General features: G+C 40.6%; 1 protein-coding gene across 5 annotated transcripts in view; it reads left to right on the top strand.

The window, feature by feature from the left end:
• The first annotated feature begins 4407 nt into the window (after positions 1-4407).
• fat3a (FAT atypical cadherin 3a) overlaps positions 4408-23096 on the top strand; it is a 182270-nt gene continuing 163581 nt past the window's right edge. For all 5 annotated transcript variants that reach the window (XM_061781961.1, XM_061781962.1, XM_061781964.1 and 2 more), the window contains exon 1: positions 4408-4532. The gene's annotated coding sequence lies outside the window, so the exon portion shown is untranslated. The remainder of the gene's footprint in view (positions 4533-23096) is intronic.

Here is a 23096-nt window from a genome sequence, read left to right on the forward strand (position 1 = left end):
GAGATGGTTTCTTCAACTTATGATTGCACATCTCACTCCTCTTTCAAACCATCTATCTTCTCTGTCCAGAATATTACAGATGAGGTACGGCCGCTCAGAAAAATTTTGTTCTCATACCGGGAGTCAAACCCAGGCCATGTGGTTGCAAACCAGGAATCTTAACCACGAGACCATATGGGCGGTAGGAATGTCAGCAGTAATATTGTGTTATGCAGGATTGTAAACTGGTTATGATTCTTGAATATATCCATCCATCCATCCATTTTCTGAGCCGCTTCTCCTCACTAGGGTCGCGGGCGTGCTGGAGCCTATCCCAGCTGTCATCGGGCAGGAGGCGGGGTACACCCTGATCTGGTTGCCAGCCAATCGCAGGGCACATACAAACAAACAACCATGCGCACTCACATTCACACCTACGGGCAATTTAGAGTCTCCAATTCATGCATGTCTTTGGGATGTGGGAGGAAACCCACGCAGGCACGGGGAGAACATGCAAACTCCACACAGGCGGGGCCGGGGATTGAACCCGGGTCCTCAGAACTGTGAGGCTGACGCTTTAACCAGTCGTCCACCGTGCTGCCTTCTTGCATATATGCTTTGTAAAATTTATTTAATGCACAATGCAGCCATTGAGCCCAACCATCCCTGGATTATCTGGCAGGTTTTATTATATTTGTATTATCAGGAAAAAAGAAAAGAACGAAGCAACCATCCGCCATTGAAAAAGAAAATAAATGTTATCTTGTAGTAGCGTTTTTTTTTGTTTTTTTTTGTGTGTGTGCAAAGGGCGGCGCCATGTTTTTCGTCTTCGGAAATCACGCAATCTCTCGCGTTGTCACAGCATGCTCCCTCCTCTCACCCTACGGCTCATTCGCCTTTACGTATGACAATCAACAGTATGCATACACTTGCCTTCCCCTCGGAAGAGCTGGAGGAAGTGGCTGGGGAGAGAGATGTCTGGGCTTCCCTGCTAAAGCTGCTGCCCCCCCCGACCTCAGATAGCCGGAAGAAAATGGATGGATGGATGTCTGTGTGTGTGTGTGTATACATATATATATATATATATATATATGTGTGTGTGTGTGTGTGTGTGTGTGTGTGTGTGTGTGTGTGTGTGTGTGGTCCACGTGTTTGCTCTGCACCTCTCTTCAAAAAGGATCATAACCCACGGAGGCACCAACTTTGATAAAAGTTATCCACTGTGTTTGGTTGTAAGCCAGCAAAAGTACATTACCAGTATCCAGAAAAACATCAAAATACAAGTGTATCCATGTGTTAATTTATCAATTACTTTTGTTTAAAACATGTAGTTGCTTTTTGGACAATGTCACAGCTTGTGATGTTCTTTGAACTGATGTTTGAATTTATGATTGCACTGGTTTTGCCACGTATATGATACATGATACATAAGAATTATTCCTAAGGAAATATCAACCCCTGTAGCTACAGTATCTAAAAATATGCCCAGCTAAACAACAATACACTCAAATTATACATTATAACGTTTTGAAAATCCTTTCAAAGACACTGTACTTCCTTTTCATGCCCATGGTGGGAATGCAGATTACAACAAAATTCCATTGCTTTGAAGTCACACCATCATTCTATGCAACAATCACAACTACTGTATCCACTTTGAATTGTTTAGCGGTTGCTTAAAACTCTGTTTCAGATTTTCAATTCAAAATCCAATCCAGTAAATTAACCTGGTTCCGGCCCACATTGGCTTTCAGGAAAATTTGAAATGAGTTTGGAGACCCTGCCGATTACCCATAATACTAAACATTTCTGCTTGCTACATTTCTTGCCCTCCGTATTGAAAATGTTAGAAAAAAATCCCTGCTCGTTACCTTTTTCACGAGAAATGGGTTCTGCACTGGCACGTGCTTCGCCCTTACGTAAAGAGTCATGGGGATACACACTTTGTCATTCATAGCAGGAACAAGGCTGTCTAAACATTCGACTGGGAAGGCATTTATCTAAAAAAAAAAAAAAATCACATTTATTTAGGTCAATTGAAGACTTAATTACAGCCGGCCGGGAATGTGAGTAATGTGAGATCCAAAATTATAGAAAGCAGACAGGCATCAGTGCACTTGTCATTTCAAATAAGACAGAACTTTTTTTTTTTTTTGGGGGGGGGGGGGGGGGTTCGTTGCTATGGCCTCAGCAGGCACCCAACCAGCTATGTCGAACAAGACATGGAAATAAAACACGACTTTCTGCACCATTTGCTGAAAATAATGATTGTGGAGACAAAATCAGATTCAAAGGTCACTTCCCTTTTCCATGTTGTTATCCAGCAGAGCTATTTCAAGATCAACATTACTGTCTGAGCTTTTCATAAATCCTTATTGGAAAAGGTTACATGGGATAATGATCATGAAAAAGAAATTGTGCCAAGTATGTGCTGTCCTTTTTGTGAAAGTGATTGAAGGTCCACAATAAAAGGAAGACAGGGGATAACTCCTGAATTGGACATTGTCCTTGGCAGCAGTGTCTTGTGAGTTCAGATTTATGAGGTCTGTCAAAATGTCGAACTCAGAGCACACAGCAGCATGTTTTCAATGACTTCCACACATTTTTGATGAAAATTCCTTGGAATAACCATGAATCTTGCAATGCGAATATGATCACTTATATTGATTCACCACGCTCCCGATCAGAAGACTGGTTTTAGACTTTCTGATTGATTTCTAGTTTTTGTCACAGTCAATTTACGAATTCACTTTTAGTTGGTCAAATGCATTTTATTCTACCATTTCTTCCCTGCATGGAAGCAACCTTCAGAGTTGTTTTGTTGAAAATAAATAACAAATAGGTTATAATGCCTGCCTCAGCTTCTTCATCTGTTTTTTTTTTTTTAGTCCACCTGCTTCCAGCACCGAATTCCAAACGCTCCAACAAAGTGGAGCAAACCAGCATATTTGAATTAGGAATATTAACAATGTACTAAACACCACATGCTGTATTTATTAGTGTTCTTGCTCCCACGTCACTTACTGATAAGTGGTATCCAATTGATCGTTTCTGTGGAGCACCTTTTGTCAGCTCTTCGGGCAACGTGGCCAGCCCATTTCCATTTAAGGCTTTTGATTTTTTGAATGACGTCGGTAACTCGCGCCTGCTGTCTTATCCGACTGCGTGGTTTGTTGTCGCGAATGCTTATTTTCAACATTTGGCGTTCCATGTTCCTTTGGGTTACACGTAATCTTTGTATGACTTTGGTATTCGTCGTCCAAGTTTCACCACCTAAGTGAGGACTGGTAAAACACATTGATCGAAAGCTTTTCTTTTCAAGCAAATGGGAAGATTATTCTTGAATATAACACTAAGCCTTCCATAAGCCTGCTAGGCAAGCTTTATGCAGTGTTCAACTTCAATGCTTGTATTTCCATCCATTGCTACAAGTTGGCCTAAATAGATGAGGCTGTCGACGGCATCTAGGACATAGTCTTTCATTTTGATATCTTTTATGTGGACAGTAACGATTGAACATGACCTTCGTTTTGCTTTTGTTCATTTTCAGACCTGAGCGACGGCTTTCTAACTAACTCTAATTCCTGAATACGACGCTGTAGTTGTTCAGCATCGAAGGAGAATAAAATGATGTCGTCTACAAAACGAAGATGGCTCAAATACGCGGCGTTCATTTTTAGTCCTTCTTTTTCCCAATTGAGCTTTTTAAATATTTCTTCAAGGCAAGCTGTAAATAACTTCGGTCGCCTTGCCTGACCCCTTTACCTAGACTTATTCTCACTCTTTCATCATCAATTCGTAATGAACCCGAAGAATCGTTGTATATTGATTGTAGAACGTTGATATAGGGATAGCGCCGGCTCTATCCCTTGATTTACTAGCGCCTGCAGTATCGAAGTGGTGGTGACTGAGTCAAACGCTTTTTCATAGTCGATGAAGGCGACACACAGAGGCATTTTGTACTTGTTGCGTCGTTCGGTTATTTGTTGAACTGTCTGTATCTGGTCCATAGTATTAAAACCGCTACGAAAACACGCTTGTTCTATCGGCTGTGCTTCACTGAGTTTGATTCCAATTTGTTTGTCCAATATATATATATATATATATATATATATATATATATATGTGTGTGTGTGTATATATATAGAAAGAGAGAGAGAGCAGTGGTGGTCCGTTTGATGACATGTTATCACAGAATAAACCTTAAAAAAAATAGATGGATTGATGTGCTCGGTGGATGGATCACATACATGTTTTGCAATGGACAAGTATTTGAGGTTTAGAAAAGGCCGGGTTCAATGAAATCCTGGCGTTTGGTGGGAATTGCTCAAATGAGTGCCAGGGCAAATCCAGTACGTTGCTTCTCCGGCAGGCTGTGCTGTGCCCGCGCCCTTCTGCGCGCGCCGCGGCTCTGTCGCGAGCGCGCCGAAGCAGCCAGAGGAGGACGCTCGCAGCGGAGCGGCCACTCGAAGTGTATTCCAGTTTTACCCGTTCGAATGGTGCACATAAGTGAGACGGACCTTTTCCACCGGGATATTCTGCAACACGCACAGGTAAATCCCGCGGATTGAGCCGCATTTATTTTTTCTTCGATGCTTCACGCCAAGTTCGAAACACGAGCATGAATGAGGGGGGCTACGCGGATTTGTGCAACCAGTGATGCGTTTTGTTGGAAATGAATACCTATGATGTGCTGGACAAGAGCAATGGTACATCTCTAAGTGTATATCGTGTCCTGCGGCAACGTGTGTCCTGAATAACAAGGTGGAGGAAGACCAGTTGAGAGGTGATTACTGATGATGACGAGTGAGCTGAGTCGCAGTCGCGTGGGACTGTCCGAGTCCGAGCTCCGCTAACGCCATCCGAACCACATCCCAGTTGGGTTTTTTGTTTCTTCTCTCTTTGAAATCACTGGTGACTACTAACCTGGGCCTTGCGGAATTTAAAAAAAGTAAAGCCATGCATGTCGTCTCGGAGCGCTCGGATTGATAGTATTCTACAGAGGCAGGTGTATGTTGGATATCGACTCCAAATCAGATAACAGCGCCTGGAATATCAATGGTTTAGGTTGCATTTGCTTCAAAACAAACCAACCAAATCCTGGTCCTTTATGTGGAATCATTTCCAATCAACCTTCAACAAAAAAAAAAGAGCGGGGGACTCTTGGTCATATAGTGATTCACGCAGAATTGCATGTAGCTGCAGACGAGCAGATGGAAGCAACAACTGGGGCTGGTCTAAAATGTCCCATGGATCTCCATCATGAAGGTTACCACCAGTCATTAGTGGGCTGCTTTGGCGGTGTGGAGAGAACAGTCTGGTTTTCTGCAAAAGCCATCAGGATGCATGAGACCAATCTCTGATGTGACCAAAGCGGTTATTTAGTTTACAGCCTGGCTTCTGTGATTTTTTAACATACATCACACGCACGCGCACACACACACACACACACACACACACGTGCATGTACATCTGCTGCTGTGTGTGTTAAGCACGCCATCTCGCACCTTCCAGCTGGCAGGGAGCCAAACAACTGCAGAGCAGCAAAGGCTTGGTGGGCCTGTGCTCCTCCTCATTTCTGTCCCTATCACCTCCTCCTCTTCCATCCCATCACTTCTTATCCTTGCACCTCCTTTATCACCGCTCTCGCTTTCACCGCTTGGCTCACTGTAGACTCGCGCCGTTGCAGTAGCCTACATAATATTTCTAGCACGTAACTGGAAATGAGCCTGCAGTTGTTTATTTGGCAAATTAATGTTTGACCACATTTGATCTTCAAAGATTTTGTTTCTTTGTATCTGACATTGGGAAAGGAGCAAAGAGGTGTAGTAATGAGTTACAATAGTAATAGAATCTCTTGCATTTTGTTCGGTGGTATGTTTCAACACATTGATGCCTCGTGTCCCATGAAGGATTTTACCACATACATTTCTTGGAATGGCCACTGACTCCATCCATGCATCCATTTTCTACTGACGATCTTGTTCAGGGTCAGAGTGAGGTTGGAGCCATCCCAGCAGGAGGAGACTGGAATTACTTTTTAAATAGCCATAAAATTGCTTCCATTAAATCTCAAATGGAACGCTATGTATTTAACACTGTTGCAACACACATTTTAGTGTGATGTCTTTGCAGCTATGCTAATTGTACAGCAAAATTAGGATAATGTATTTTCATATACATATTGTGTTCACTTACATTAGACATACTCATGAATATAAACCCAATTATTATTTCATTACTTAAACAATGTTTGATTCTTTCATTCGTTCATCTTCCGTACTGCTTATCCTCACTAGGGTCACGGGCATGCTAGACCCTATCCCAGCTGACTCTGGGCGAGAGGCGGGGTATATCAGCCAATCGCACGGCACAAATAAACAAACAACCGTTTGCATTCACATTCACACCTACGGATAATTAACCTACCATGCATTTTTGGGGATGTGGGAGGAACCCGGAGCACCCAGAGAAAACCCACGCAGGCACAGGGAGAACATGCAAACTCCACACAGGCAAGGCCGGATTTGAACCCGGGCCCTCAGAACTGTGAGGCAGACGCGCTAAGAAGACGTGGTAACCAGTCGTCCGACTTTCAGCCACAAGGAAATGTATTTAAAAAAAGATCTATGCTGTTGTAAACATGGGTACACTGTATTCCAGACTTTACGATCTCACTTTTCCGAATATCACTTTTCCAAACTACTCTGTCGTGCTTGTTGAAATATGGTCACTAATGATCTGCAAGCAGTGTGCATTCGACTAGGAAGGCTGTTGCATGCAGCTGTTCTATACTGTACAGTATATAAACCACTATAATTGTCATTGTTTTTCTTGTTCTTAACAAGTTTGCTTCAGTCAAGCCTGAAGATTTACAATACTCTGATATAGAGTGTAATCTCAATTTGTTTTACAGATCAACTGAGCAATACACGTCTGTATGTTGCAGAGATGTCAGTCATTTGCTTGTGGTGAATGGGTTTGATGTAGGGACTCTTACGTCCTAACCATCGCTGGAGATGTACAGTACATGTACAGATTTTGAAGAGGGGTGGTGTGCATCCCCTGCTGCAGTGTTTGACCTCTCTGCCAAGCACACTGACCTCCACATGGAGGAGGAGGAGGTGCGGGAGGCCATCCCTCTCTTCGTTTTGTTCTCATTCTCCCTGAGCGGCTCGCTCCACAGGCTTGCTGCTTGGAAATGGCATTACTGCAACCCCTCTTCTTCGTCCTCCTCCACCCTCCCCCACACTGCTCCTTCATCTCCGGGGTCCCGAGGGCTTTGTGAACGTCTGTTCGTGCCAAATGCCAGCACTCTGAAAGCCCCCCTCCCTCACATTGAGGGTGCAGGAGAGAGAGTGAGTTGGGGGAGATTTCTTTGGTTTCCCTCTCCATACAAGCTGGGGTCTGTCTGTTATGTGTTGGTGGACGGTGCTCCTTCCCCGGTGTTGGAGCGGTTGGATTGAGTGTGTGTTTGTGTGCGCTATTGTTCTCAACAACTGCTGGAATGCTGTTGAATGGTGGTCGTGTCAGTTCAGCATTATTGTCTGTCTTTGTCATTTTTATACGTGTAGGGACCATTTTTGCCTCTTTTGTGAGACTGCCTTGCCTCACAATGAGCCCTAAACACTGTCTGTTCTACATATGGCCAATGACAATGGCAATATGCTGTATCATTTTTGTCATCGATGAACAACATCAACATTCATTTAGAGTCATTAGCATGAGATAAATATCTTGAATATGCTGATAGCGTTTGCCCCTACAATTCGCATATGTTAAAGGCAAAGCTAACACATTTGCTTCGTAATTGACTTATCATTCATGCCTTATATATGGATTTTGTTACGAATCTTACGATATGCAACAGGTCAGACTCTAAAGCAGGAACAGGGCGTTGTCAGAAGAAATCGACAGTCTGCATTTCAAAAAGGAAAACACAAAAACAAAATGCAAAAAACAAACAAAACAAAAAAAAAAACGAGAGCAAAAGCGCTACCAAATTGGGTGGTGTCACCTTGCTTACTCCATCCAACTCACTGCGCCACCTAAAGTAAACAAAAACAAAAAAAAAACAAGCGCCAACTGACAGAAAAACTAAATAGATAGAACTCAGATAGAACACGACAGATACTATATGGTGACGTAAACTGATGCATAGCCTTGGCACCATTTTGTTGCCCTTCCACCTTGTCAACAGTAATTCCTCGTTTTTCGCGGGGGTTAGATTCTGGACCACCCCCGCAATAGGTGGTCACAGCTGCCCCTCACAGCTGCCCCTCACGCTGTCCAGCTGCCTTGTGTCAACCGTCGAGACCTTCAAGTTCCTGGGAATTACAATCTCCCAGGACCTGAAGTGGACGACCAACATCAACTCCGTCCTCAAAAAGGCCCAGCAGAGGATGTACTTCCTGCGGCTTCTGAGAAAGCATGGCCTGCCACCGGAGCTGCTGAGACAGTTCTACACAGCGGTCATCGAATCAGTCCTGTGTTCTTCCATCACAGTCTGGTTTGGTGCTGCTACAAAAAAGGACAAACTCCGACTGCAACGGACAATCAAAACTGCTGAAAGGATTGTCGGTACCCCCCTACCCACCCTTGAGGACTTGCACGCTGCCAGAACTAAGACAAGGGCGTGCAAAATCCTCTCGGACCCTCCCCACCCCGGTCACCAGCTCTTCCAGCTCCTTCCCTCAGGTAGGCGCTACCGATCAATGCAAACTAGAACTAGTAGACATTCCAACAGCTTCTTCCCTCTTGCAATCAACTTCTTGAACAGCTAACTTACAATTCCATTACAACAAGCTGGCAATTTTTTGACTTGAGTTCGTTGTCACATTTCTGTATTCTGTATTATGTATTACTCGTGCACTCACTGTAGTTGTCTCGCCGTGCTGCACTATTTGCATATAGTGGCCACTCATGCCAGAGTAGTATCTGCTTCATTTGCACACTGATTGAGGAGTATCTGTAACATTTGCACAACCATTGTCCCAGATTATCGCAGTACTCGTCACTTTAAACCGCATACACTCCTTGAAGTCTCAGTGCCCTTTGCACAATGGTCATTGCACCGGACTATTGCGTCATTAGCCATTCGAACTGAGGACTCTGCATCTTTTTGCACAATTGTTGTTTGTTGTTGTTTTTTGTCAATGTCTTTATGTCTCCAAAGTGTTCTGTAAATTGACTGTCTGTTGTACTAGAGCGGCTCCAACTACCGGAGACAAATTCCTTGTGTGTTTTGGACATACTTGGCAAATAAAGATGATTCTGATTCTGATTCTGATTCTGATCCACGAAGTAGCGGCCACATTTTTAAAAATTATTATTTATACATATTTTAAAGCTATGAACATTCTCAGACTCTTATTAATATATGGAACCCTCCTTTGAACCTCTAGCATACTCTTATAAACACTTTCTATACTCTTAAACACTTTTGAAACTCTTAAACATAGAGTAATATACAATAGTACTGTGCACTATATACATTTCGTTGTAATATGCGTTTTAATGAATCTTTCACTTTTTTTAATATTTTTTTTTTACAGTTATAATGCTTTAGGATACAAAGTGTCTATTTTACCACAAAAAATAATGACAGCATACACTCAAAATCCATCAATATGGCGAATTATGTGGGATATGAATATGGAAAAAAAAGTCTTCCGGTGAGCCACGATATAGCGAGGGAACCCTGTAAACAGCATCAAAAATACAGTACAGTGATGCAAGTTAATCAAACTTAAAGCTGTAAAATTATGCAGACAAATTAATTGAAAACATAACATTAATGAGAGGCACGGTGGAGGACTGGTTAGACCGTCTGCCTCACAGTTCTGAGGACCCGGGTTCAATCCCCGGCCCCGCCTGTGTGGAGTTTGCATGTTCTGCCCGTGCCTGCGTGGGTTTTCTCTGGGCACTCCGGTTTCCTTCCACATCCAAAAAACATGCATAACGGGTTAATTGACAACTCTAAATTGCCCGTAGGTGTGAATGTGAGTGCGAATGTTTGTTTGTTTGTATGTGCCCTGTGATTGGCTGGCAACCAGTTCAGGGTGTACCCCGCCTCCTCCCCGATGATAGCTGGGTTGGGCTCCAGCACGCCCGCGACCCTAGTGAGAAGAAGTGGCTCAGAAAATGGATGGATGACTATCTAACAGCTGTCTAGCTGTTATCCAATTTAGCAAGCTCAGTCTGGCACAGGAAAGGAACTGCATATACAATATTTTTTTTCAGACTGTCCTTATTTGGGGCGGCAGGGCATCCGCCTTACAGTTCTGAGGACCCGGGTTCAATTCTGGCCTCGCCTGTGTGGAGTTTGCATGTTTTCCCCGTGCCTGCGTGGGTTTTTCCCTGGGTACTCCGGTACTTGCCAAAAACATACATGGTAGGTTAATTGAATACTTTAAATTGCCCGTAGGTGTAAATGTGAGTGTGAATGATTGTTTGTTTATACGTATGTGCCCGGCGTTTGGCTGTTAACCAGTTCAGTGTGTACCCTGCCTCTCGCCCGCAGTTAGCTGGGATAGCCTCCAGCATACCGGCGAACCTAGTCAGGATAAGCGGTGTAGGAAATGGATGGACGGACATCCTTCTTTGGTGACTGGTGAGGGTTGACAGACACAAACAGTAAGTAATGATGATTGACAAAGGTAGAGTACAATTTCATGGAAAGCCAATCAGTGCCAGAGTCCAGCTAGGTGGATGTTGTGGTTACAAACCTCAAAACAGAACTAGATGCAACAGTGCTGAATCTGTGACGGTCTGTCAAGTTAAAACTGGCCTTTGCAGGATGGAAGTACAGGAACTTCTTCAAAATCATTGATGTAAAAGACAAGAACATACATGTGAAGTGTACATTATGTCCCAGAGAGAAGTGTTTGCCTGCGTCCGCTGTGAACTCTAATCTCAACGGCACACTCCAGTTTGAGTTATTGAATTTACAGTATAAAGAGTTTAAAGCACTTTAATGTTTAACTGTTATGGAGAATATTTTGTTGAAAATACTTGAAAGTATGTACCAATTGTCTGGATGTGGTGTGAGTTTATTTTATTTGACTCTACATTGAGTTAAACGCACTTTTTATTGTTGGAACCTCTAGTGGTGAAGAAATACTTGAATTAGGGCCTACAGTATGTCGACCAGTTGTAGTTTGAGGTACAACAGATTAAATGAAGTTCCGGTCTACTCTATAAAACTGGCCTGTGAAACCTACTCAAAAATCCATATTTTGTTACATGCAGCAGCTGAAATAATTCTTTAACACGTCACAATTTTTCTTGCTAAATATACTTCCAAAGGTGCTATTGACCTTAAAATTTCACGAATGTTGGGAACAACCCAAGTAATCCATAAATACAAAGAAAGTAGAAAAAATATGCTCAGAAATTAAGTTGTGTGTAATAATGTGAAATGACACAGGAAAAACGTATTGACCACATGAAGAAAGGGAGGTGCAAAAAGGCATGGAAAGCGAAGACAACACCTAAAATCTATCAATAACCAAACAGCAATCCAGCCCCTTGTCAGTGCAAATGCATATCAGTTGGTTCAGTCCTAATTGATGGCCTACAAAAAGGTCTTGCCAAGGTGTGAGTCAAGACACATCTGATGATGGGTAAATGCAAAGAGCTGTCTCAAGACCATCGCAAAGTAATTGTTGCAAAACATAACAATGGCATTTGTTACAGGCGCATATCTAAGCTTCTGAATGTTCCAATGAGCACATTTGAGTCCATAATACATAATTGGAAAGCCAGTCATACCACCATAAATTTGCCTCGATCGGGTGCTCCTTGCAAGATTTCTGACAGCGGAGTACAAACAATGATCAGAAGAATTGTCCAAGAGCCAAGGACCACGTGTGGAGAGCTTCAAAAAGACCTGGTATTCGCAGATACTGTTCTCACAGGGAAAACATTGAGTAATCCACTTTGCCACCGTGGCCTCTATGCACGCTCACCACCCAAGACCCAATTGCTGAAAAAAAGCAAGTTAAAGCTCGTTTAAAATTTGCTGAACAAAATTTGGAATATATAGTCTGGTCTGATGACAGCAAAATTGAAGTCTTTGGATGCCGTAATGCACACTACCTTTGGAGGCGAAATGGCACCAAAATCACACTAGAGCATTGTATGCGACTAGTTTCTCCATGCAGGAGGCATCTTGAAGCTGTCATTGGAAACAAAGGCTGTTATGCAAAGTATTAAATAAATACCAGTTGGCGTATTCAATACTTTTGCCCTTTGCCATTTCACATTATTACGCATAACTTAATTTCTGATCTTATTTGTTCTACTTTCTTTGTATGTATGGATTACTTAGGTTGTTCCCAACATCTGGTGAAATTTTCATGTCAGTAGTGCCTTTGGAAATATATGTAGTGAAAAAAATCGTGACGTGTTAAATATTTCAGCCGCTGTATTTATACATTAGTTTTGCTCAATCAGGTCAACTTTTTGAACTATGGCCACATTTTTGTTTATGTGTATAACATATCAATAAACAACTTGGGATGAAAACCTGACTTGAACAAGAGAAACGGATGTCATTTGTGGATTCAGCAATGCAAAATTTTACTAAATCAGTTAAGTTACCAAATTTTTTTTTTGTTGTAACCTAGTGTTATTATAAATGCCAGACAGGCTCCGTCGTATAGGGATTTGGCACACAACAGAATGGTGTGACAACCTCCGTACAGCAGATCTGCATTTAAAAAGCCTCAATGATAAAAGGTTAACTCATGGCCAGACTGATTTGATCTGACAGAGAAGTGCTGACAATGAGACTCAGCTCTTTGTGTGTTGCTAGGGTCAGAATTTTGTGAACTGTATGAATTTCCAGTATGAACGTAACCGACCCTACCAGACAGCCCATGCTGGTAGCAGTGATGTGATATTGTGAGATGTTTTCTTCATACACTCTGGACTGCAGTACCATGTGCATCCCTGTACTTAAACACAAACATAATTTGTGACTGTTTATTGACTGAAGTTGTCCAAACATAGTCCAACCCTCCAACCTTACATATTACATGTTCACGTTGACTATGTGGAAAAGTAATTTCGGCCTTCTGTATGTTCCACATATATTGAGGACTAACAATAAACGCTAGCTAGCATAGCATAGCATAGCATAGGATAGCATAGCATTCATATTTCAGACTGTAATACATATTTTCAGTTTGATGTGTTTTGAGGTTGAGAGATGTTATACTATGACCTAGTAGACAGTTTCTTTTTCAATTGTCTTTATTTATCAATATCCATACATCACATGCAAGCCTTTGTGCAAACTAGATTAATGCTTTGAGGATGTTCATTGATTTCTAAAAGTAAATGTGCACACTTTCAAAGAGACACCCATCTATCTTATTACATAAATGGTTATTAATATAATACTTTCAAGATCTCTATTACGACTAATCATCTTATTTGAACATTTTAGTAGTAATTTTAAACAACAACAACCATAGTAAATGTTCATGCATAAAAGACCCCCAAAATAAAAATGACAAAGATGAATATATATTTAATACTGGTGGGACTCTATTAAAACTTTAATCTGATTAATTATAGGTTTTGTAATAAATCTCTTTTTTAATGAAATAAAAATATCTGACAATATTGTTTTTCAATTCTAATGATTAAATGCTGTTTACAAGATTAATACAGTTTACGTGATCATAAAGAAAATTCATCTTCTTTACATTTTCAATTAGGCTACAACATAAGGTTCAATGTAGGTATACATAAAAAGATTAATGCATACTGTACACTGACAAAATTACACTACACATTCATTTTCAGGATAATTTTTATGTTTGCACCATTATGATGATGGCATAGTCTTTACTGTGTGGAGATACCATTTCATTACACGAGGCTGTTGTCTGAATTTGTGCTGTTGTCCACTGCAGCCAACTGTATGCACTTTGCCCCACTGGGATTTACTTGACCATGAGCCAATTCAGGAAGTGAAGCTGTGATAGTTATCAGGCTCAAATTAATTATACATACAGTATGTCGTTAAAGAGGACCATTATGGACCATTATCTCTTATCAGTACAAATAAATTCACCAAACCTCTTTGGTTGGTTTAATCATGCACACCACTTATCATTTTCTAGGTTTTGGGCAACACAAAGTCAGGTGTCCCATTTTCATTTCCACATGCTTGTAAAGATAGATGAAGTATTTGCCAGTGTGAAGAAAACATAATTTCAACATGACCCCATTCTAACTGCTAAAATAAGTCATTAATGGTTAAAAAATGCACTTCGGCTAATCTAAAAATTTCAAATTTAAAATGCCATATTTGGAGACAGTAGGGAATGTGGATTCTCACCATCAATATTGATGAGCTGGTCCTGCATTAGTTTCACCCCAACCTTTATGTCTGTGAAGTGAACAGCAGGTATGATTTCGGATTTGCGAGCTCATTGTGCATGAACATGCAACGTGGTCACAATGAAGGGATCATATAACTGGCATGGAGGTGTGTCGAATTGAGCTGAAAATCATGCTCCAAGCCATGAACGGGCAAACACGAGTAACAGGTGCCATGCCTATGCATTGTTAAGAACATTCCACATCTGATGTCAATAGTTTCAAATTTTGCTATTGCTACAACCTTCTAATTCCTCTGTAATAACATTCACCAGCTAATCAGAATGTATGTCTGTATATGTTGCAATGTGCAAAGAGACAGAGATACTTTCTTATTGCTGCTGTGTATTCTTGGCACTCCATGACACCAGAACAGATGAATAGATACAGTAGGTGGATGTGGGCAAGTCAGTCATGTGTCAGATCTTGCTTACCCTAGTCCCCCGCACCTTAGGTACGAAGGGAGTCATGTCCGTTTAAAGGGTTAAATCTCCCCGTTGTCCCTGCATATTACACAGTGGACCGTCAACGGCGATGGGAGCTTGCTTAAGCCGGTGTCGAGAAAGATTCGCCCTATTGAAGTCCTGTTTTTTGTGCTGGTGTCTCTCCCAGCTGACTTTAGGCAAAAGGCGGACTACACTCTGACCTGGTCGCCAGAGACTCTGAGCCCAACTATGTAATTAGTTTTTTTTTTCAATAACCATATATTCCTCTGCCTTTTTTTCTTTTGAGAATTGAGGCAATTGTCAGTACTGACCTTAACATCAATATCTGATTAAGATATTCACAAATTGGCCTTTCCCCGCTGTAGCCAATGCCTTTTTATCTTAGATAGATATTCTTGCAAGAGGTCTTACTGACAGAAAATGGGAAAATGTTTTAAAAGTGCAGCATGGTGGCATTTTAGGACTCAATAGCTTGTTAGGTCTGACGTGGAAAGTCATTCAGCAATGAACTGAGATATAAAGTTCCAACACCCTTTGACCTTCACTTCTGAACAAAAGCAGAAAATTGTTGCCTGAAGCATACATTCCGTTGTCAGCCTTGGTGGTTCTGTACCAATATCATTTTACAAATGGAATTATATAACACAAGTTATAACCAATACAGTACACATTAGGGCTTTAGTTGGCCATTGAATTGTGACTGGTTTTCTGAAAAGTCCAAGTCACTTCTAAGTAAAAAAAAATCACAAATGTAATCTGGCCAGGATAAATAATACAAAATTTTGATTTTTGCATACTTTGCTCCAAGACCATGTTTACTAAGCAATCTAATAGGGGAGGAAGGTATTGTTTTGACAACGATTTGATTAAAAAAATTTTATATACATGGACAATATGCTGATAAATTTGTCAATATCAATAGCCATGAACAGATGCTTGCACCAGAAAACAAATTTCCATCTGTAGTCCACAAAATAAAATATAACAAATACATTTAAAAAACAAAGGAACAAAGATACATTATTTATTGTAAATATAATTTTTGGAGCAATTAAGTACACAAGTATATACAGTAAATGAACAGGTCATTTAAATAGACACATTCCTCCATCTTGTGATTGGATCGGTGATTGGTTATCGGTTTTTAAACTCGATGATCGGTGATCGACCCCAAAAATCCTGATCGTGTAAGCCTAGTTGTTAGATTTGTACCAAGCTTATCCGTCTCATTGACAGCCTTGTACAAGAAAGCTGATTGTGCAAAGGCTGTTTTGCATTTAGGACTGCTACACTGCCACCTGGAGGAAGCCCTTGAGGTGTCACTGTGTTCCACTGACCATGTTTGACGACAAGGACGATATTGGTTCATTTGTAACGATATGATCCGAAATGATTCAGTGGCTTGAAATCGATTCAATAACCTTTTAGCCAAAAAATCAATCAGTGTGACTCTGGAATAAATACCTGCATACTGGACAGTACAAGTACAATTTCCTAAAATTCCTGTTTTCTTGTAAGGGAATCAGATAAAATTAATTATGGTCATTAAATATAATTTTTTTTTTTTTTTTACAATGTACTTGTATTGCTTTGCAAGAAAAGAAGAACAGCAAATAATTGTTATTTATATTATTTCCTCTATTATCTTACTGGTTTGGATAGTTTTTCTTTCTTCAAAAAGAGATGTTTTAATTGGGGTTAAAATTATGAGGTTGTCCTTGGAAAAATATCTCCACTGTAAGGAGTCCTTGGACCGAAAATGTTTGAGAATCCCTGTTCTAAACTGCAAAATACTAATGGCTAAAAATGAAGCACTGTGAGGTTTCCACAAGGAAAAGCTTTTAGGAATAGTGTTAAGAATACATAGAGCTAGTAAAGAATTAACAAACCTGCTCGAAGTGAGGCTTGAAAACAGTGTCCAGTCGTTGATGATTTCGCTGGGTCTCCTCTTTTGTGCCACAAAGTTCCCCCTCCTCATACTCTGCTGTTGTTCTTTCAAAAGCGACAAATATTTCTTCAAGAATCTCACTTCGTTGCGAAATCAGCAACGCTCTCAGCATTTCTATTGTACACATTTTCACACAATAATCACATTCACGACACTTTACACTCACACTCTGCTGAGCAATGTATTGATCACAAACGCGTCCATGTTAGTGGCTAGTGAGCTAAGATAAGCTAGCGAGCTTGAAAGGCTTCAACATGCAGGGCGAGGCAAGTCACACACATACACATTGTTACTGATCATTTCTCGCTCGCTGCCTTCTCATCTGCCATCCACCAGACTGGCCAACTTCTTGATCAATTAAGTGCTAAAAAACAGTCACATGTACTATGGTCTGTCGGTCGACCCACTAGGGGCACTACGGAGAGGAATGTCTAGATTTCGTGCATCGATAGGATACGAGGAAGAAAAGAGACGAAGAAGAAGTTAGGGTTGGGGGAAGCTAACGGCTGTGTGCTAACTGAAAAAAATAAAGTAACTAAAAGGAATTACAAGTATGTTTCTTGTAACACATACACACCTCTGTATAAAGTCTGCCATGTGTAAATTCAAAGCATTCAATGCGTTATTTCCTCGTATTTCCTAGGATTACCTTTTAAAATGATTTAAATCACTATATCTCCATCTGGAAGGCTAACATAACCTTGTTCCAGATAAATACATTCATTCATCCACAAATTTTCTATGCCGTCTACCCTGTCAAGAGTTGCGGCGAGTGGGAGCCTAACCCAGCTAACGTCAGGCGAAAGACATCCACTGCTCACCCGTTAATCATAGGGCACAAAGAGTACAGTATACAGTAGGGACAGCTTACACTCGCATTCACACCTTCAATAAGTGGGAACCGAACCCATGCTGCTTGCACTCAAGTCAGGCGCTACACTATCAGTGAAGCACCACAGAAATTCCTGAAATTAATCATCTATAACTGCCAATCCCTAATATGAACGTGAATTGTGCGACCTGCTGTACTTGATTATTAAGGGGAAGAGATATTAAGGAAAAAGTAACTTTTTAGTTGTTTGTTGACAAATACTTGGATCTTTGGAGTGTCACAGGCAATGACAATACGGTTAAATTAGCCAGTGGTGGCATCGCGCAAGCGTCATTCATTTGCAAATCTGGACAGGGTGGTGTCTCCACAAGGCTACAATAACATCACAGTACGTTGCTTGATTTGCTGCTTATCACTTTTAGGGGAAAAAATATGGCTTACAGGATCAGAAAAGTCCATGCATAGTGGTGACAAAGTTGCTAAGTTGGCAAAACTGTGTTGCTGTTTGCGTCGATCATCACATAATGAATGCCGTACTCTGCATTTACGTTGGGGCAGTAACCATCCACCCACACCCCTCCCTCAAAACTGAGTGTTTTCAAGGCGTGTGACAGGTGGTTATTACGTGTGCTGTAATTCTTTATCCTCCTTTAACCTGGGAACTGTTAAAAAAAAATTGCGTAATAGTTCTCCTTAAGGGAATTAATTGGAAATCAGTCAGCGAGCAGGCGCATTGCAGTATGAATGGTAGCCTAAATGAGACAGGCTAAACAGCAGAGCAGCTTAAGATCACTGTTAATAATATGTAATGCTGCACTCCATAATGGAAGAAAATGGTGCCAAAATGTAAAAAAAAAAAAAAAAAAAAACTCTTGAGATGTTGCTGACACTGACCAGCCATTAAACTATGGAAGCCAGTTATTTTGTACATAAATGCCAACACTTACATACATAACAGTCACACAGGTGACTCAGGCGAAACGTAATACATCTGCACCAGGTCGTAATTGGTGGATGGGGCGGGGAATTCCTGAGGCAGTCAAGTGGATAGAAAGTGCTTAGTCAGCAGCAGAGTGTGGATTTAGCTTGAGGCATGTGTTTGAGCGAAGAAACAAGGGGTGGGGGTAATTTCACAGGCCTCATGTTTTCACTTTCACCGGCTGTAATTTTTCACTAAGTACGGTAGTTGTCAGTGGTTTGTGATGGGCCATGCATGATTCATACTTTTTCCAGATGGAAACAGATAGTTGGGCGTAGCCTCTTTTCGTACAGGTTGCTTTCACGCTGCAAATTAGTATATTGGTGCATCAGAGGTGTTGCCTAACAGTAAATGGTAAATTAACTTCATTTGTATAGAACTTTTCTACAGTCCAAGGAACTCAAAGCCCTTTTACACTGGTACCTCATTCACCCTGTCACACACAATAATCTCAGACGTATTACTTTATTATTATGATTATTATCTTTGTTTTTACCTGCATGTTTGTGTGCGAATTTGTGTGTGTAAAGCACTTTGAGTTCATGTCATTATATGAAAAGTGCTCTATAAATAAAGTAACTCTAGTCACACAGTGACGATACAACACCAGGAGCAGTATCTTGAGCTGAAATGAACTGTGACACGGTCACAAACTGGGGATGGAACCTACCTCACGGGTTAAGAAACGACCACGCTACCACCTGAGTCTCACTGCCCCATAGACCACCAGTGCATTAATTTGCCTGTCCCTTGCTAATAACTCCATAGTAGGACATTGCTGTGTCCGATGGGGGATTCACACGACAGTTGTGGCTGACTCAATTAAGATAACTGATTAAGATTAAGAGGTGTGGTCATGTCAGTTTGACAGCATGATTTGCTTTCATGATTTAGCTGGCGGTGTTCTGCCTCTGCTAAGCTCGAACAGAGGCTGGCACATAAAGCCGGAAAAAAGACAGCCAGTGTGTAAAGGGCTATAGTTCAATACTGTAATGAACCTGAATTGAAATTTGTGTAGAATTCAAGGCTGCAATTTGGGTGGTGTATTGTTTTGTGTTGTTCTGATTGTTAGCATCTCGATTTAATTTTTCCTCAGTCAGATGGCTGCCCATCCATCACTTCCACCAGTACTGAAGCAAGACCCTAAACTTGCATGCAGTATAAACGCCGAATGAAAGTTTCATCTGTTGATAGCATTTCGTATCAGGAAAGGCCACTCTAAATACTGAGCAAAGGGTCTGAATACTTATGGCTGTGTGATATTTCAGTTTTCTTTTTTAATAAATCTGCAAAAAATTCACCAACTCCGTTTTTTCTGTCAATATGGGGTGCTGTGTGTACATTAATGAGGAAAAAAAATTAACTTAAATGATTTTAGCAAATGGCTGCAATATAACAAAGAGTGAAAATTTTAAGGGGCTCTGAATACTTTGCGTACCCACTAGGTCTGTGTGTGTGTGTATATATATATATATATATATATATATATAAACAAACTCGAACGAACTAAAGATATTATGAAATGCAGGCCTGGTAAGAATATGTATAAAACTAATACATATTAGACAAACTGGAGCAATTGGCATATGTCGGTACTCACTCTCCAAAAATGTATCGGCTGTGATAATTAAGATACAAGCAAAAGAAAAGCATTGTAGTCTGGTGTTTACAGACTGCTGATCAGTAGACTATACAGTATACTCACCAGCTGGGCAGTTCATTTTCCAAAGGGGTCATGTGAGAAACTGGAACGGTTATCAAGCGCCACGCCAAGATCCAACCTTCCATTGTTAATAATATGTTCCATATTAATTCAATGTATTTATATAAATCATTTTCTAACTCACATTCACACCTACGGGTAATTTAGAGTCTTCAATTAAGCTACCATGGATGTTTTTTTTGGGGGATGTGGGAGGCGATAGCATGCAAAACTCCACACAGGGGAGGAACCTGGGCCCTCAGAACTGTGAGGCAGATGTGCTAACCAGTCGTCTACAGTACTGCCAGAAAATAGAAATGTTAAACAAAATTATAAGCCATACATTGTTAAAAATAAATCATACATCATACCCATATCAACTTTATATCACTCAACTATTGCAAAAAACAAGTGTGGATCATTTTTTTCCATATTTTTAAAGTGTACTGAGATTATGAGCACAAACGGTAGTTCATTATCAGGGCAAATTCCTCCCTTCCCTACAGGTACAGAAAACAAGAATGTATCTAAAATGAGGACCACGGTAGTTGTGAGAGGAATAGGTGCCAAATATAGCAACAGTGATGCTAAGTCTGACAACATTGAAGACACAAGCGTACGGCCCACACACGTGCACATCCAAATAAAAGCACAGCACATTTTACATTTTATTTCGAATTCATGAAGACTGTGAGGGCCAGTCAGAGACTGTGGACAGGCAGATGTGGCCAGTGGGCATTACTTTGCCCAGGTATGAGCTAGAGCATGAGATAAATCTGAAATATCTAACAGTGTCCAATTACAGAAGGTATTTGTATTATTCCTTGTCTTCAAATATGAACAGGCCTTCTCATTTCTTTGTGGTTCTCTTTCACTTCTCTTTCGCTTTTTTTCATTATTTAATCTAGATCTCTTTAATTACATTTTCTTTTGACCGCCAGATATGACATTCAAACTGGACAATTTTCCATCAACACAAGAATACCACATGGCAGTAAGAAAACACAGTGGTTTTGTGCAGAATCCCTCTTTATCCTAATGAAAAGATGTTCTCAGACTTGAAGGGTGGCATTACAAATATAAAATATAATTTGTTGTTTTGAATAACATTGTTGTGCTTTATTTAAGCAAGTCATACGATGGTGGATTTTGGTTGTTTGAAGAAAGTCAGAATTCTGTGCTGCCCTGAAACCGGTCACTGTTATTCTGTAGCCTGAAGGCTGTGGTGTCCTCTCTTTTCACATTGAATGTGATCAAGCGGGATGTCAATTGTCCAGACATAAGTGAGCTTTATTGCAAGGAGGTTGTTGGTAACACGACAAGGATCTAGAGCTGTGTGAATTTGAATCATACATTTGGCAGGCCACCACAATCTATTTCAACATATACTTGTGAATAGTGTTGTTGTATCCTGCAGTCTTGGTTAGATGGACTAAATACACAAACATTTTAGGGAGTTCAGTTTACCAAACCTTTTCCACCATTATATAAATGCTCAAGAGCCACTCGCACTGGTAACTGGAGACATGCCAGTCCACTTCTTGGGCACTCCTTGTAAGGCATTGGTCCTTTTTCTGTCTCACTTGCCTAAATGTCTTGTGCCTATTTGCCTGTTGTAAATACTGTTTAGCACTTTGGTTCCCAACCAAGTTGTACTGGGCCGCGCGTAGACACTTCGTCTACCCTCCTCTTCGGCCTCCCCTTACCCCTTACCCCCATAAAAGATTATCTTCGGACTCAGTCTCAACTGCCTCTCACTTTGACCCATGGGTGATTAGCTTCCGATGGGGAAAGTCCGTTGATACAATCAGATTTTTTTATTTTCTTTATTTTTGAAGGTCAAAAAGCGACAAAATGATTTTGAGCTACAAAGAGCTCAGTTTTATATAAAAAAAAAAATTACATTTCAGTGTTTTTTGGTAAGAGTAACAGTAACAGAGCCTGATTAATGCAGTAGGCAAGTCTGTGCATTTGCTTCTATTCACAGTGCTCTATGTAGTGGGAAGTGCCTCCCAAAAAGCGTCGCTCCTCAGAGCGCGTGTGTTAGCCATAGAGAGCAAATAACTACAAGATTTTGCGCTCGTCCGTAGCGCATTAAGAAAAAAGGATGCACAGACAGAGATGTGGATATGTTTTGCTTACACGATCGACAGTTATGGCAAGCCGCAAGATACTACAAACCAAGTTTGCAAAGCTGACGTAGTTGACTCACTGAAGAGCAACATCAAAGAGATACAGGTTAGCAAATGCGATGCATTTAAACGATTTAAAGTAGAAGTCTAATGAGTGTGGATTATTTTCTGACAAGCAAACTTGTGCCCCAGTGGTTACATTTAACGAGGCAATTAATCAGTAGAGTTGGTTGTAGATGAGCGGAGTCGAGCACTCACCCACTTACTATGCAGCTGCATTGACACATTACACATGAATCATCATCAAACATTAACTAAGACACATACTTTTAAATAAATTAGGCTTAGATGGAAAAGGATGACACATTGTGGCGACCGCTTACGGGACAAGCTGAAAGGAAAAGAAGAAAATACTTTTAAATAACGATGTACAGTGCATGTATTGTTTACTATGGAATAAATAAAATGTGCTTAAATATAGAAATCCTACATATGATGTTAAAGCATATGTCTCGTTCTTCTTTAATAATTGCCTTTGTAGGGCTAGCTGATTGTGTTTAAATATATGTTAAATATATGTTTTGACAAAATTGAATTTTTTCCAAGATTGACTCTCTGATAAAATGGCCCTTTTGTCAAATGTTTTCAATATATTATTATACTATTTTCTGCGGAAGTTAATGT

Source organism: Phyllopteryx taeniolatus, chromosome 8, assembly GCF_024500385.1.
Source record: "Phyllopteryx taeniolatus isolate TA_2022b chromosome 8, UOR_Ptae_1.2, whole genome shotgun sequence".
Classification (NCBI taxonomy): Eukaryota; Metazoa; Chordata; class Actinopteri; order Syngnathiformes; family Syngnathidae; genus Phyllopteryx; species Phyllopteryx taeniolatus.